Source organism: Saccopteryx leptura, chromosome 6, assembly GCF_036850995.1.
Source record: "Saccopteryx leptura isolate mSacLep1 chromosome 6, mSacLep1_pri_phased_curated, whole genome shotgun sequence".
Taxonomy (NCBI): domain Eukaryota; kingdom Metazoa; phylum Chordata; class Mammalia; order Chiroptera; family Emballonuridae; genus Saccopteryx; species Saccopteryx leptura.
In genome coordinates, this window is record NC_089508.1 from 70,141,685 (window position 1) to 70,148,060 (window position 6,376).

The window sequence follows — 6,376 nt, forward strand, 5'->3', positions numbered from 1 at the left end:
AAAGTTCCTCTCTTTCAGGATTTTATATATTGGGGTCCACTCTCTTCTAGCTTGTAGAGGTATTGCTGAGAAATCTGATGATAATCTAATGGGCCTTCCTTTATATGTTGTATTCTTCTTTTCCCTGGCTGCCTTGAGAATTTTTTCTTTGCCGTTGGTTTGTGTCAATTTCATTATGATATGCCTTGGAGTAGGTTTGTTGGGGTTAAGAAAACTCGGAGTTCTGTTTGCTTCTTGAACTTGAGGATTTAGTTCTTTCCACAGGCTTGGAAAGTTCTCATCTATTATTTGTTTGAGTATGTTCTCCATTCCATTTTCTCTCTCTTCTCCCTCTGATATACCTATTATTCTTATGTTATTCTTTTTGATGGAGTCAGATAATTCTTGTAGGGCTATCTCATTTTTTTAAATTTTGAGTCTCTTTCTTCTTCTCTCTGTTGTGCCTCAAGTTGTTTGTCTTCTATTTCACTAATCCTCTCTTCTATCTGACCTGTCCTATTAGCTAAGCTTGTTACTTCGTTTTTCAGCTCGTGAATTGAGTTTTTCATCTCTGTTTGATTTGTTTTTATAGTTTCAATTTCCTTGGACATATATTCTTTGTGTTCATTGAGTTGTTTTCTGAGCTCCCTAAATTGCCTTTCTGTGTTTTCTTGTATATCTCGGAGGATTTTTAGGATTTCTATCTTGAATTCTCTGTCATTTAGCTCCAAGGTTTCCAATATATTAAATTTTTTCTCCATAGATTTTTCCTCATCTAGCTGTGTTACCTCTCTTTCTTTTGTATCCATGATATTCGATTTTCTCTTCCTTAATGGCATCTGAGGGTGGTTTTGTTGATAGTATTAATGAGATTTAATAAAGAATAAAAAGTTTAAAAAAAATAAAAAAATAAAAAATCGAAAAGAGTTGTTTTTTTTAAAAAAAATTAATAATGAAATAAAGAAAAATAAAATAAAATAAAAATTTTTTAAAAAGGAAATTATTCCCCCCCTCCTTTTTTCCTCTCTTCTCCTCTCCCCTCTTTCTTGAGAAAATCTTGTGGTGAACTGTGAATTATAACAAACAATGCCTGTGATGGAGGGCCTGAATTGGGGAAAAGTAATAAAGGGGCAAAAAAAAAAAAAAAAAGGAAAAAAAAAAGAAAAAAGAAAAAAAAAAGAAAAAAAAAGAGCGAATGGACCCACAAAAAGCAAATAAGGAAAAAATTTGGGTCAAGAATAAAATGATTTGCTTTTAGGTGTTGGTTGTCTAAGAGTTATGATGAGAGGAATAAGAGGAAAACGGAAAAATGGGGGGACAAATTAAAAAATTACTATCATATTTAGTGGAACAAGAACTAGATAAAATGGAGAGCCAGGGATGGGAGCACTGCTAGTGAGTTAAAAAGGTGAAGTAAAAGCCCCCCAAAATGCCACAAACATAAGTTTGAGTCCCAGATAAGATAATTTGTTTGTTATTGAGGTTTGAATGAGAGGAGATGTAAAGGAGAAAGGAAGAAACTAATATAGAGGGAGAAAAGAAAGAGAGAGAGAAAAAAAAAAGAGGGAACCACTAAAAGAAGAAAAAAGAAAGGAGAGAGAGAGAGAGAGAGTTAAGGTATTGGAGTGCAACCCTCATAGAGAGAAAGGAAGAGAAGAGAAAAGGTAATGGGAGATGTAACACTTATGGGTAGTGTAGTTCAAGGAGAGGAGAGAGTAAGACCGGCAGAGAGTTAATCGGCCAAATTGGAGGAGGAAAAAAAGTATCAAGAATGAAGATAAGAGAAACAAACGAACAAATATAATAAAATGGGATAGGTTATAAAGTCTGCAGATTATTCTTGATTTTGAGAGGTTATCTTCTTGCTTTTTCTTTTCTCTCCCTCTTCCTGGTCGGTGACTCTGTACCCCGGGTTCTGCCCCTGTGGCTTGCTTTGGTAGAGGTTTGCAGTTGATAAGTCTCTATGGCAATGTCATGTATTGTGCTTTAGTCTCGTTGGCAGTCGAGGCTCATTAGCATTTATAGGCTCCGCCAGTGAGATAGTCCGTGTTCCTGTAGCCTTTCTCCTAGTCTTTCCTTCCTCAATTAGTAGCCTGATAATCCAGCTATGGGGTTGCTGCTGCCTCTGCCTGGATAGTAAGAGGCTCAAAGAGCTGGCAACTCCCCACTCTATTTCCACTCAGCACAGGGCTCTGGGTAGTACTCAGTCAGTCAGAGCTGCTAGCATAATCAGGCAGGCTTTCCACCCACTCAAAGACCTCTGGCTCTGTCTGCCACTCTGTCCGGTAACACATGCGGGCGCCCACTTCCGGGGTGCTTGGAGGAAACTCTCACTCACTGGCTGCGCGCGCAGACCAGGATATCTAGCCAGCAGTCTCACGCTCTGAGTGAAACCCCCAACCACAGGGAAAAGTTGCAGCGTTGGAATTGAGTCTCGCTCTGTCCCCGTGCGCGGCTTTTGCAAGGCGCTGGGGAGGCCCGAGATTCTGCTTTGGCCCACACAAAGGCCCCTGACTCTGCCCCTCTGTGCGATAACACGGGTGCGCACTGCCGAGGCACTCGGAGGAATCTCTCATTCACTATCTGCGCGTGCAGACCAGGATATGAGGCCGGCCGCGTTTCCCTCTGAGTGAAAGCCCCTCCAGCACGGAAAATCTCCACCGTTGGAATTAGTTCTCACTCCCTCCCGTGCGTGGCTTTCCCAGGGCGCTGGGGCTGCCCAGAGACTCTGCCCTCGGCCCACAGAAAGGCCTCTGAACCTGCCTCTCCATGGGGTAACACGGGCACCCACTCTCGGGGCCTAGGAAGAAATCTCTCGCCCACTAACTGCGCACTGACCAGGGTAAAATGGCTACCCTGCTTGTCTTTCTTTGTTTGGGTTTGGCGCGAGTGTTAGCTTGTATTGCCCGGGTTGCCACAGGATCAGTTTTTCCTTGGCTTGGATCTCCGTGCCACAGCCTGGTTCGACCGTTTGTGCCGCGGCCTGGATCTATTCACCCCCTTTGCCCCCCTCAGTTTCTATATTCACAGTTACCAGAGAAAGCCGCCCTATTTAGGTTAGTGAGGAAGGCAGAACATTTCTTACTCACTATTTCCTTCGGGGTTTGGTTATATATTTAGCCAATTTTTCACTTGACCATACCTTTGGGTGTATTGCGAAGCATCTGGAGGCTCCAAGTATAGGTTTTTCTGTTTCTGGTTGAAGATCTTGTTGAGTTTTGGGGGAGATTTATCGGTATCGCTTCCTACCCCGCCATTACTCTGACGTCATCCTATTCTCTTTTTTTTTGAGGCCTCGGTTTCAATGGAGAGTGGTGAGTTGTAAATGCCATAAGATATCACAAGTTTAGGAGCTGGCACTGGGCCCACCATGGCTTACCTCCAAATTCCTGGCTTTCCTAAAGATGAATGCTTGGTTCTAGGTTTATAAAAGCAACAGTCTGGCAGAAACCCAAACTGTAATTTCAGGGATTTGAAAAATCATAGAAATGGTATTTTCTTTCCATTTCCAAAAGTAGAGAGTTGAAGGGTATTTTTTAAGGATAAAAAGCCATTGATGTAGGGGCTTTTTGACTAAGTCCTACTAACTGTCACCACAGCCAGTAGTAACTGTCACATCACCAGACAGAATCAAAAAGTAAGGAAGTATGTGCTGTAAACTCTGTCTCCGACTCTGCCCTCCCATCCTCAACTGAGACACAGTAATCTCCTGTTCTGTTCTTTTCACTTCACATCCCCTTCCTTCATCAAAAGCTGCTATCAGAAAGCAATCTGGTATCAGTCACTTAAGCAAAACCAGGACAGGGGATGTGCTGGAGAGAGAACAAGAAACATTTGTTTGGGAAAGGGGCATATGTAAAGATGATTCACAGGCAAATCCAAGACCAAGGTGGGTAAAAGATTGAATGAATTATGTTTTGTGGCAAAGAATAAGAAATAAAGTATATATGTAGTTGGTTTGGATGAATTCCCAGCCTTGCGTGTTGTGTGTAGGGGGTCCTCTTCAGAAACTAAACATTCCTCGATATTATCAATAGATGCACTTTCATTGTTCTTATAGAGAGTACTGAAATTTACCAAGTACTTTCTCTGTGATAGGCACTGTGCTAAGGGTTTTACTTGCATTATTTTATTGAATTCTTGCAACTATCCTATGGTGTAAACACTATTTTATCCTCATCACTTGTTTAAGCTTATAGAGTAATATGTAATGAATCCAGGCTTTGAATCCAACTCTGGCTGATTCTGGAGACAACACCCATTCTAAAAATCCATATGGCCTCCTTATGGTAGAATGTTGGATTAACATAAAGCTCACGTTTTACATACAGCAACACTCCCCAGTGTCTAAGTGAATAGAATGGGACTTCCTCAAAACCTTTCTTCATGTAATGCTGTTCCCCTGAGACTAGTGATCCTCATGGTTCTCTGGTTTCTGTGATGATAATTTATCTATTTTGATATATCAGTATTTAATAAACAAACTTGGCTTGAAGGGTCTGGTTTCTGGAACACTAGCTCTGGGATTAATCTAATATATATTTTGATCAAATCCAGATGAGTCTAATGAAATCATCCTTAAATAAGTATCTCCATAAAGAAGACTATTACAATGGCATGGGTGGTGACAATTATAAGTTGTATCATCTCTTAATAATATGACAAGTTGATTAAATTCCCCACTGGGACTCCTGAATCCCCCCTAACTGTACATTGACCAAAGGACCTGAAGAGATTTCTCCTAATAATTGGAGTGTGATGCTTAAATTCATTTCCAATTCTCTAAACTCTGTTCTGGAATACATCAATATTGAATCAACCTTGTCTTGGGTTTCATCAACCCAGGGACTCTTGCATTATCATACCTTTTATTGTCATTCAATCATTCAAAGGAGAATCACTGAACATCTGCTCTGGGTCATGCCTTAGGACTAAACAGTGAACAGGACAGGTATTATCCCTCAGGACATTTATGGTCTAAAGTAGAGGCAGAGTCATGTTGTAATATTGAGAGTCCCATTCCACTTCCTAACCAACCTCACTTTCCAGCTATGTTTTTATTCTTAATAAAAAATGCCATGGGACCCTTCATTCAGGTCAAAAGTGCTCAGGGCTCTCACTTAGCTAAAGACTGTTCTTGATAGGCTTGAACTTCCTGACCAGAATATATCTCACTTCAATATGGAGTAAAATGTATTCCCTCTTGTGTATGTTTTTGTTATGTATACAATTTTCCCTTATTGGAAGACTTTTTCCTTCTCCTTTATTTATCTAATTTTACCTTCTTCCAAAGCCCAGATCAAGTTCCCTTTCTCTCTGAAATGCCTGACACAAGGGAGATATTCACCTAAACTCCCAGGATGTTCATAATTTGTGCCACTTGTCATGATTCTTAAATTATTTATCTTTTATTTTATCTGCCCTTCAACAGCTTTTAACCTTTTCATTTTTGTATTCTGTTCTTTAGAAAAGTGACCAACACATTATAGTTAACCATAAAGTGTTTACTGGTATTAAGAACACATATTTCTCTATAAAGTTGATGATGATCAAGCCTAAAGAAAAAAACTTTTCTAAGGTAAGCACTTTGTGATAACTAGCTTTTGACCAAGAAGAGTCACCCTTAGAATCTACAAATTTTCTTTTAGGTATCTTTCAGCTTTGCCAACACTGTTCTCATGTGTTGGGGGATGTGAGAGTATACTATAGACAAGAAGCAGGGCTCAGGGAAGAAGAAAGAAGGCTTATGGTTTTCCAGACTTCAAGAGTAGCGGATACTCTGTGAAAGTAGCTGGTTGTTTGGTACCAAGGATTGCGTACACACTATAAGTGACACTGAATAAAGAATTGAGTAAAAATCCCATGTAGACCACTAGGAATTAGGACAAGAGGAGACAATGAATTCCAATACTAATTGTCAAAAAATGTCAAAAGAAAAACAAGGGATAGGACAACTAATTTGATCAAAGACCAAAGACGCTATGAGTGTCCAGACCACAGACTAGGCAGTGAGGGAATCTGGAACCAAATCAAAAAAAAAATCTGCCCAGCAAGGGTCAGGAATTCAGGTCAATCATTCTACGTGATATCTGTAGTAAGTAAGGTACTCAGTAAATACTTGTTCATGAACAAATCAATGAAAAGAACACACTGAGACCTGACTATAATCTAAATGAATCAATCTGCCCTCAGACACACTCCTTGCCCTTGCTCTATCAACTCTATCAAGATTGACACCTGAAGGCTGTATTTTCTAGGTGATGTCCTGCTGAGTTAAGTAGCACTGAGAGGAGATTAAATGAGGTGGCAGGGTAAAGCCAATTTACTCTTCTCCTACCTGGTCCAATTGGCATTTCAAGCAACATTAGTTTTTCATTCCTGCCTCTAGTTCTTTGTG